Here is an 11,060-nt window from a genome sequence, read left to right as displayed (position 1 = left end):
TTTTCCACATTAAGGGCAAAATAGCAGGAAATCTGTGCCTCACTAACTCTTACACACAAACCTGCTAGCAAATGAGAAGCTCTCTATTCAAATCAAAATGGGATTTCTGGGTTTAAACTGTAGGACTTGAAGGGCTCAATTCCTTTGGCTTTGTCTTAAATTAAGAGCCAGAAATTATTTCCCCGTGAGACTTCAAGTTAGACCTTTGCCAAGGCCATGGGTCACTTGATTGCATCCAGAAGTTTACTCTATACTTAGCTGGTGATGTGTCGATCTGATGAGGTTTCAGCACATGATACTTCATAGTGACTGAAGCTGGTTCCCATGATTTTTCAATTCAGTTGGGGAATAGGAGTACATAAAATCTGACTATAATTTTCAGGGTTTTTTTTTTTCCATGTTACAGTTTTCCAGAAGCATAAGCATTTACAGGGACCTTTGATTTCTCACTTTTATCTGTACACCATAGAGTTATTAATGGAAATGAAAAATAAAACTGCCCTGTAGATGCACTGCTGTGAAAAAAAAAATTACTAATTAAATGTGGAGTAAGCGACTATGATAAAACCTCTTGGTAACAGGCCCGGCCACTGTGGGACAAGAGGTCATGCTTCACGTGCCAAGAATGACAGTGAGATGCTACAGGGGTTTGAGAACCAGTTGGAGAGTCAGTTCTCTAGTTCAGTGACCTCACTTCAGTGGGAACTGTATAAACACAGAAGTCGACCAAATAAATTTAGATGTATTTATAACTCTCTTGTGTAGTGAAGTACACTGAAGACAAGTGATGCAGAAATTATAGACTGCCAGTAATGGTAAAAGAAAACAACAACAAACACAACTTTAAATACATATTATAAAGAGTAGACAAGGCAAAAAAACTTTCCAGGGAAGACTGCCAGTAGCTCAGTGACACTCAGCTTTTTCACACCAGGATCCCTTTCCTATATGGTTTACCTCTAACAGGAGCTTCTATCTTATTTGTCAATCTGGGCAGAACAGACTGGCTGGGATTCTCTGAGAAACCCTGCAAAAACATTAGGGCTTCCTTGCTTCGGTGGCTAACTGGGAAAGGAGAATATAGTTTTCTTGCTCACTGAGTGGCATACAGATAAAGAATTCAAATTAATTCTTTGAAATGAAAGAAAGAAAATAGCAAGAACTGCCTCAAGAGGTACTAAAGGACTATTTTAATATTGAGATTAAAATGACAAAAATTCTTTGTAGTCTAATCTCCCACACATCCCAGACATTCTGTAGATATCAATAGGATGGTTTAAAACAAATCCAGATTGCAATTTTCATTAAAACCAATGGTCTGTTTTGTGATTCAAGAGCAATTTGCTCACCCTCATTGCTGCAGCTCTGCTAGACATGGCTGCATGTGTGCCACCTTTGCACTCCCAGAAGGTCCTGTGCAAAACCACACCTTGGGACAACCATCGGCAAGAAGCAAAGTCCCAATATGCAAATCTTCTGCATTACAAAACTGAAACAGAGGGGCATTTCCTTGTATTAGAGGAGAGACATATTGTAAAACACACACACAAATAAAGATTTTTATGAGAACATGTGAATAACCATCTAGAAAGCCAATAGTGAATCCGTGGCACAGATCATCAGGTGTTAAAAGCACGGCTGTCTGTGCAGGGTTCCTGCTCTACTCACTGCCTTGAAAGGCCTCTCTGTGAAATGCAGTTTTCATTCAAAAGTTTATTTTTACAAAGCATCTCTTCATTGTCAGCATAACACCTTCATGAGCTAACTCAAAATTCTAAGCAAAAGCAATTTAATCCTTGTCTCTGAAACACCGCATCCTCTTGCTATACAGCATTTCTAGAATAAGATAGATAATGGTCAAGTATGGTTTGCAGTTACAAAGGGCATTCTATGCTTTCATTGAAAAAAAAGGCCATATTTGATTTTTTTTTCAGTCTTCCAGTATTTGTCCCTCTTTTCAAGCTTCATTGATAGCGCTACAGGAAGTTTCACAGCAAGTACCTTTTATCCCCTAGGATGCATAGCAGCTGGGCTGGCTGATGGACTTAAAACTCCGCACATTTTTCTAATGTTTCCTTGATTGCTTTTTAGGAACAGCTATATTTATAAATCTTTTGTTGCTTCTAAGTTGTCCAATCTTTATGGAAATTCCTTTCTAAATGAATATGAAACTATCTTCACTACTTCTGAATCATTAATTTCTGTCATTCCCATTTAATGTTGTGCTTATTTTCAGTTTCCCTTCACCTTGTAGAGGTTTTTTAGTCCACAGTAGTAGTAAAAAACATTTCGTGATACTGAAAGAAGGGAGTTTGCTTTTTCCTGCTTGCAAGCCTGCAGGTTTCCTCCCAGTCATGTGTGTTTCCTTGGCTTCTCATTAAGAAAAACAAAAAAGAGAGACAAGAACTATGTGTTCTTGGCTTGTCACTGTATTTTAATACCTTGAAGGACAGAGATGAACTTGCTGGGCACAAAATGAAAACTTTAGAACAAGCAGCTTATGGGTTTTTAAAAATAATTTTTATTTGGCATCACCAGTCAAGCCTTTCATGTTGCTGAAATCTATTGCTGTCTTTGAAAAATCAGTCAACCTAAGCTGGTACCAAATCAGTTTAAAGATAGTTTTTTCTTACTTTAAGATTTCTTAGAAGCTTTTGAAAGTGTCACCTCATAAGAAGGATAACAAATACTTAAAATATGTTCCTACTCTCTTCTATACAGCAGTAATAAAGGACATAAATTCCGGCCTTCACAACACAAAAGCTACACTGAAAGAATTTTAAGAGGTTGACAAATCACATACTGAGAATTTAGGAAACACCAACCAGCCTGATTTTAGCTTTCATGCTCTTGATGATGATACAGTTCTTAGTTATGTGTGTCCAACCGTTTTTTAAAAAACAGAACAAGAAGTTCACTAAATGAGCAATTACTGTGTATTTACTTCGCTTTTCTGGCCAGGTGGGCGATCAACCATACAGTGTGCTGTTGTTTTGACTACTGTGCTGACCACCAGCAGAGATGGATTCTTCTCTTCTGTGCAAATGAAGATAAATGCTTTTGACCTTTAATCTGCAGATATATATTATTGTAAGGGGAAATATTAAAATTAAGTATCTCTGATCCATTCCAGGAGTTGGAATAGGCTGTGTTCTTGTGTGCAAGACTATTCTGCTTGCTGTCCATTTATTTGTCCTTCCCCTTCTACCTGCTCCTGCAAGTCTATCCTGTGCCACTTCAGCAGACTGAAGTCTTTTTACTTCACTTATGGGACTCAGCCCAGCCTCAGTCTTCTTGTCCAGTCTGTTTCAAGATAAGATCAAAATCATTTTCTGAAAATCGCCATTCGGCCATCCCCTAACACGGGAGGTACTTGAGCTCGTATCTTTGAGGCAGTGCCGTAACCCCCTGTTAGAGTCAGAAGAGAAGAAACAGGAACTTCTAGGGCACCATTGATCTGTTGGAAACTGGGGGAGTTAAACTGCTGCCCAGACTTCTCTGACACATTGGCTTAATACGCAGTCACTTTGAGTCTTATGCAAAGGTATTTCTTACTAGCATATGAACCGCCCTTCCAATTTCCAACAGAATTTGTTTCAGATTTTTTTCTTCTCATTTTTTCTGAGCTGTATCTTTTCAGATCTGCTCTGTCCCTTGGATTTTTTCCCCTGTATTTATTTCAGTTGCTTGTTCTGCTTATTTGATCTGGATCTTGACTTCTTTATTATCTTAACTGGCATTTCTCTTTTTTTTTTTTTTTCCCAAAAGCAGTGTTTCAGCACTTAAACTCTGACAGGTTAATCATGACAAAAAGGAATGTACTTAAATCTCATTATATTTTTCAACTTCAAAGAGTTTTGCTCATATTTATTAATGTATCATCACAATATTTAAGTCAGAATTACCACTGCTGTTTCAAAGGTAGGTGAACCGAGGTGCAGACATTAACGCCTAAATCTCTTACACATTTGAGAAGTACAAATAGTCAGCAGGAGGCCTAATCTGTAGGAAGCGGGAGAAGTCTGGTACTAAGAGGTTTTTCAAAGCTTGTGTTTGGTATTGTCCAAGTTCCCCAACTTCCTTGAGTCTGTGCTCTAGTGCAGCGGATTTAAGTAGCTTCATCCTCTTCAAGTAACAGTGTTCTGAACTGCTCCAAACTTAACTACTGAAACCAACACTAACCTAAATGATTCTCTGCCTGGTCTAAAGCAAACTAGTACTATGCAGTAATACCTTACTGCATGTTAGTAGATTTTCTTTAAAGATTATGTAAAATTCCTCTATGTAGACTAAAGTGCAAGAGAGAACAGCAGGGTAAGGATTAATTTTCTAAAACTTCACTGATTACAGGAGGGTGGGAAGTATTACAGTTGTCTGTTGCTGCTGCTCTCCCCATAAAGGCTCCAGTTGACAGCACCACAGAACACAGTGGTTCACCCCCTTATGACCACTTTTGACATTTCCACTTGCACTGATGTATGGCAAAAGCACTGCTGTGCAAACACCTCTATTAATTTAATTCTGGCAATATACCACACTGCTAAATACAAAAAAAAAATAATACGGGTGTTGCAACTATGGATTTTTTACTACCCTAAACTACTAAGTAGTGCACATTAATACTGTACATCATAAAATTCTTAATCATGTAGGTATACTCTTCACTTTCTTTTATCTGATAATACACTACCACTCTTCTAAATTACTACCAATGTAATCTTTAAAACAGTAGCTCTTTGTCCTCTCTAGGTTGCAAAAAGAGAAAGTATTACCTTCATCAGATATCACAGCTTTCATTTTTTCCTATGGTATTCTTTATTGGTGACTAAGGTCTGTTTACTCTCAATTCTAAGCAGAAACTCATTCTATTACTTTGCTTTTAAGAAAAAACTCCTTCACAAAAGCCTGTATAATAAATGGAGATCACTGACACACTTTTCTGAAAAATATTCAGGAAACAGTACTACTGAATATCATAAGGTCAGATGCTGAGGTGCTACACCACAGAAAATATTTTCTTCAACTAGTCACAATGAATCATTTTTCCCAGTGTTGTTTTAAAACTTGATATTCCAGATTTACATTAATTATCACTGCTACAAAGTTTCTACAGTATATCATGAAGTAAGGCTTGAGGAAAATTAATACACTCTCCGTTAGAAATGACTGATCTTTTCTGTGAATACTGAAAACAGTCTATACATGTTAAAAATGAAAACTAATAGTTGGCAAAGGCACAAATACGTGTGCACATTAGAAAGATTATTTTGTGTCTCTCCAAGTGGCATGTAATATATCAAGAACCACTGTATGCTCATTATGCCACATCTGTGGTTCAGAATGGCAGTACATACAGTGGATATAGTAACATTTTGTGTAAGCAACAGTTAGGACTTGTATAAATTCAAAAGGAATTATAATTATTTAACATCATTTGGACGACTCACCTTTGAATTCACTCTATTTTATAAGTTCTGTAACTGCAAACCACTTCAGCTTTAGTAGGTACATAAAGGTGAAGAATAAGTATGTTTATTTTTAAACTGCCGTTCCTGTTGAAATTGTCAATGACTTTTAAATGAAGTATTCTGAAGCACTGGAATAGTTATTTCAGATACAGAACTTCCAAGTGGAAGACATGACTGAAGAGAAGTATCATATCATAAATGTTCTGAAATGACTTTGAGCCAGTCTACCTGTTTTATCACCACAAATTTCATTTGCCAAGATCCAGTTGCTGTATTCACAAAACTGTGCTTATGTTCAGAATCACTAATTCTAATTCACATTTATTTTCAGGAAATTTGAGTTCAAAAAGAGCTTAAACTTCTAACTTCTTTTTATTGTTCGGCTACACTGGAAAAAAGTGTCAGATACTCAGGATATCTGCTTCCTTGGCTGTCACTTTGCAGTGAACCGCAGAAACAGGTTTTCAGAAAAGTGCACATACATTTTAAATACATTTCTAATTGTCAGCACACAGTCTATACCTACACAATTCACATTTCAGCCTTAGGTACATGTAAAGAAATGTGAGTATTTGGAAGACGTTCCATATTCCTTCTATCTTCTCCCACACTGATTTCTTTTGCCACTTTAGGTGCTTTTGGTCTTTTTAGCATAGCTGCATCATGATGCTAAGTACATGATAGCAAAAACCATCAGAATTAAATGCTTAGCGTAACACCACTTCCTCCTTTCCTTTACTCCCACTTGCCAGCTGTATTATGCTTTTCCACAGATTCTTTGTTCCAACTGTGGCTAGGGGATCCCTGTTACCCTTCTTCCAGCAAAGGGCCATGGCAGAAAGCTGAGATGAGTGCAGGCTCATGGGAGATGGGGTGTCCTGGCAGAGCACATGTGAGAGGAGCTCATGAAGATGGACCCAGTCCTGCATCACAGGATGAAACTGGAAAAGGACATGGCCTCAATGTCCAATAACCTTTGAAGTCGTGCAGACAGAAGTCCTCTTTTCCCCCACAAGTAACATCTCTGTGGTAGAAGAGATGGTTAGAAGAAGGGAAAGAAAATAGTTTGTTTTTTTTTTTTAAATTCTGAATGTTGTTTCCCTTCGCTTTTCTTTTCACACCTATATATTCTACACTTCCCTTTTTTCTTCTGCACCTTCTATCTCTCTCCTGCCCAAATAACTTCTCCCTTCAGCCTTCTCTTAAATCCTGTATTATCCTATTTCTGACACACTTTCATTTATCCCTTCATAGAACCATGGAATCATTTAGATTGGAAAAGACTGTAAGATCATCAAGTCCAACTGTTAACACAGCTAGTGCCAAGTCCAGCACTAAACCATGTCCCTAAGCCCAATGTCTTTTAAGCACTTTTTTACACATCTTTTAAATACCTCCAGGGATGGTGCCTCCATCACTACCCCTGGCAGCCTGTTCCAGTGCTTAACAACCCTGCTGGAGAAGAAATTCTTATCAATATCCAATCTAAACCTCTCCTGGTGCAATTCAGGGCCATTTTCTCTCATCCTAGTTCTTGTTACTTGGCAAAAGAGATTGATGCCCACCTGGGCACTCACTGGCTCACGTTCAGCTGCTGTCCACCAACACTCCCAGGTCTTTTTCCACCAGGCAGTTTTCCAGCTGCTCTTCCTCCAGTCTTTAGTGCTGCAGGGGTTGTTGTAACCCAAAGGCCCACAACGCAGCCCTCAACAGGGAAGCAAGTCACCCTTTGAGCCCCCATTGTCCCAGCAGGTCCTCAAGCCACTCAGGTGGTTTTTCCTTCTTTAAGTCCGTGATTAAGTCCCTCATCTTGTGGATGCTGGTGTGGATGCTTTCACCAGACGTCTTCTTTGGGCTGCACTACCATCCATGCATCCATGGCTGATGTTGTCAGGAGCATCCAGAAGATAGTGGTGAGGCAAGTGCTGGGCATCATGATGGTGAATGCGGGCATGGGCTCTGGCAGTTGCCTCTGTTGAGGTTTTAAATAAAGTTAATAAAAATTGCAGTTTTGGGCGGGGGGGGGGGGGGAGAACCCCTCCTTTCTCTCCCTCTGTGCATTCCCCCTTCTTTATTACCTAAGAAGCCGGGGAAAAAAGAAATGGTAACAGGGTATGGGAACATGTGGCTGGGGAATGGATAACATGGAGGAAAGAAAGGGGGTAAGATTTGGGAAGACGCTAAAAGTGTATGACTTACCTGGTGGAGGCTCTGGTTGTGGGACGGCGGGTCAGTGTTGGTGGTGGAGATCTGCACTGTCTCCATCTCCATGCTGCACTTTTCTGGTTTTGAGGTTGCACCCTATTCGTCTCTTTCGAAGTTGTGTCCATGGGAGCAGTGTTTGGCAGGCCAGTGTAGGGCTTGATGTTCTTGCCTGGAAGCCACCTCAGGCCTGACGGTGTTGATACACAGGCATATCCCTTCCCCCAGGTTATTAAAGGGAAAGGGCCCAATATTTGTTGGCTCTCAAGATCCTTGATCAGTACTGGAGGCTTCTGATTGAGCTTAGCTTGGGCTGAAATGGAGAAGTGCCAGAATACTGGGGGGGTTGGCTCCATGAATGAGCAGTTCAGGAAATTCATTGTGAAAAGGGCCTACAGAGCCTTTCAATGAGAGGACTGATCTCTGTCCCTCCCCACTGTTATCAAGGACTTGCTTTATGGTACAGTGGGCCCCCCTCAACAATTGACTATCCTGTAGGAGAATGGGGTATGCCAGTGCCGTGCTTAACCCCCCACTGATTAAAGAAATCTCTAAATTTGTGGGAGGTGTAAGCAGGGCCGTAGTCTGTTTTGATTTGTTCCGGGACGCCTAAGGTTGCAAACGCGAGGGGGAAGTGCCTGATGGTATCTTTGGTCTTCTCTCCTGTGTCGGCCAAGGCAAACACCGCTCCTGAAAATGTGTCAGTGGACACGTGTATGTACTTTTGCCTGCTGAAAACCAGGTAGTGGGTGACATCAGTCTGCCACAACTGGCTGCTGTTGAGTCCTCAGGGGTTAACCCCGGAACCCAACAACAGCAGTTGGTAGTGCTGGCAGTTGGGACAGGTTGCAACAATAGCCCTCGCTTGGTCACATGGCAGATGGAACATCTGCATGAGGGCTGGTCCACTTTGATGATAGAACTCATAGCTCAGCTTGGCTTGTGAAAAGATGTCTGGTATGCTGGCATTCTGGAGAGGCATGGCCAGGGCATCCGCTCTTCTATTGCCCTCTGCGATGGGCCCTGGGAGGTTGGTGTGTGACCTCACACGCATTATATGGAATGATTGCTTTCAGTGAGAGAGGAGGTAGATTAACCTCAGAAGCAACCTGTATAAATTTGGATTGCTCACCTCTTTTAGCAAAGAGTGTTCGGCCCTAGCAGTTACACCAGCTACATATGCCGAATCCATGACCAAATTAATCGGTTCTTTGAATCTCTCAAAAGCCCTGACAACAGCTGCTAGCTCTGCAATCTGCGGGGGTCCCTCAACAATTTGGACATCAGACTCCCACTTCTGCATCTTTGGATCTTTCCAAGTCATAACTGACTTCTGGGAGCCGTGCGAGCCATCTGTAAAAACTGTCAGGGCCTTGAGATGGGTATGTCTTTGGAGTGGTTTTAGCGCCAAATGAAAGACTGAATTGAAGAGCTTATGACTGGGTCTGTGGATGGAAATTTGACCTGTGTAGCTGTCAAGGGTGAACTGGAGGTGCTTGTTGTTCTGGAGCAAATGGTCCAGAACCCCAGTGTAAGGGGAAGGTAAATGCATGTGAAATCACATCCTGCAAGGGTGCGGAGGTGTGCTCTGGCTTTAATGATTAGCTGAGCCATGAGCTCTTGTGGTGTTGTGATAGTTTTAATTGGCTGATTGTGAAGGAAGACCCACTCGATGATGAGGAGTGGGTCCTTCAGTGTCACATCCCATTGAAAACTTAGCACATTGAACCTGGGCGACTTAACGTGGGACAATCAAGTTGAGTGGCAGTGTGGGGTCTACTCAATGCACCTGCCGCGAGGACAAGCCTTCCTGCACCTTCCTGATAGACTCCTGGGCCTCCGGGGTGATGGTTCACGGAGAGTCGAGGTCCTTGCTGCCTCGGACGAGGTTGAAGAGTGGCGCAAGCTCCTCTGTTGTAATCCCCAGCAGTGGACGCACCCAATTAATGGACCCGCAGAGCTGGTGGAGGGCGTGGAGGGGCCTTGGGTTGATGGTGAGCTGCTGGGGTACGACAGTCGGCGTGGAGGGTCCTTGGGTTGTCCCTGATGGTGAGCTGCTGGGGTACGACAGTCCGCTCGCCGATCCGGAGTCCCAGGTAGGTCCAGGGGCAGGTGCACTGAATCTTGTCCTCGCATATTTCAAAACTGGCTTCTTTGATGGTCTTGATGGTCCTCGATAGCACAATGTCCAAATAGGACTGGTCCTGGGAACAGATTAAAATATCGTCCATGTAGTGCAGGATGATGGTGTCTGGAAATGTCTTTCTTATAGGTGAGAGGATGTGGGCCACATACCACTGGCAAATTGATGGTGAGTTTTTCCTCCCCTGAGGGACGACACGCCAGTGGTACCTTTTGAGAGGGGCCTGCTTCCAGGGACGAGTGGTAACAGTCCCTGTTTGGGTGCCACTTTGCTACACGGGGCTGCCTGCAGTGCTGGATGGTGAGATGCCGCAACCTCCTGAAAGCGTCTCCAAGGTGAAGCCGCTGGGCAGGACCACCACACACTCATACACACGTACACACATGCAGATAGCTCCAGAAAATGTGTCAACAACAAAGAGATGGGAAGGGTCTTCATATGGGGTTCCACAGGAGGAGTTTAATGCAGCCACACACGTGAAAGGGTCCAGAGACAAAGCCAAAGAACATGGGAGGGTTCAGGTTTCTATACGGGAGTGGAGGGAGCATCAGGGACCAATGATCTGAGGGGTCGGGGGCAATACACAGGCGGGGTTAGGGTAAGAGAACTAATGGGGAAACTCTGAGGGAGTGGCAATGGGGCAGGGGCCAATGGGAGAACAGGGAGTGGAGAACCTTCTAGATCAGGGACATGTAACAAGGGGCAGGGAGGCCAATGGACCAACCAGGGAAGCAGAACTGGGGTGCATTACCATAACAAAACAAAGCATCCTGGGGGAAACCTCTTGTCGCACTAACCTGGGGAGGTTCTTTGGTACTAGGGTCTGTTCCACCAATGGACACCCTTTGTCCTTTGTACTACTGGCCCACCGACCTCCACAAACCACAATCACTGTCCTCATCCTGCTGGCCACACTATTGCTGATACAGGCCTGGATGCCACTGGTCTTCAAGCTGGCTCATGATCAGACATCGGCACTCCCTCCGACCCAGGGCTTTCAAGTCCCTTATGCTCATTTTCCAGCACAGTTTCTGTACTTTTCAGCGACTCCTTTTTCTGACCTGCCCCTCGAAATCTCGTATCCCGCTGCCTGACAACCATTAGTTTTGGGGGGTGGCTGGGAGCGCAGCTTCCCCCACGCCAGTGGCTGGTTGGGATGTGGGAAGACCTCACTCAGCACAGCGGTGCCCGGGGCGGCTCCGCGGAGCTCTGTGCCTCTGGAGCGGCACCGCCGGAGCCCGGGCGCA

General features: G+C 43.1%; 1 long non-coding RNA gene across 1 annotated transcript; it reads right to left on the bottom strand.

The window, feature by feature from the left end:
• Positions 1–731: 731 nt before the first annotated feature.
• On the bottom strand, positions 732–11,054 carry LOC108448479. Its single transcript, XR_001864373.1, has 3 exons — positions 7,668–11,054; positions 7,034–7,440; positions 732–6,492 (listed from the first exon to the last, which is right to left on the bottom strand). It is a non-coding gene; the product is annotated as an uncharacterized LOC108448479 (long non-coding RNA).
• Positions 11,055–11,060: the final 6 nt, after the last annotated feature.

The sequence above is a fragment of the Corvus brachyrhynchos genome, unplaced genomic scaffold (genome assembly GCF_000691975.1).
Source record: "Corvus brachyrhynchos isolate BGI_N302 unplaced genomic scaffold, ASM69197v1 scaffold167, whole genome shotgun sequence".
In the NCBI taxonomy this organism is placed as follows: Eukaryota; Metazoa; Chordata; class Aves; order Passeriformes; family Corvidae; genus Corvus; species Corvus brachyrhynchos.
The sequence above is the reverse complement of the archived record's forward strand: the minus strand, read 5'-3'. Positions and strand labels throughout refer to the sequence as shown.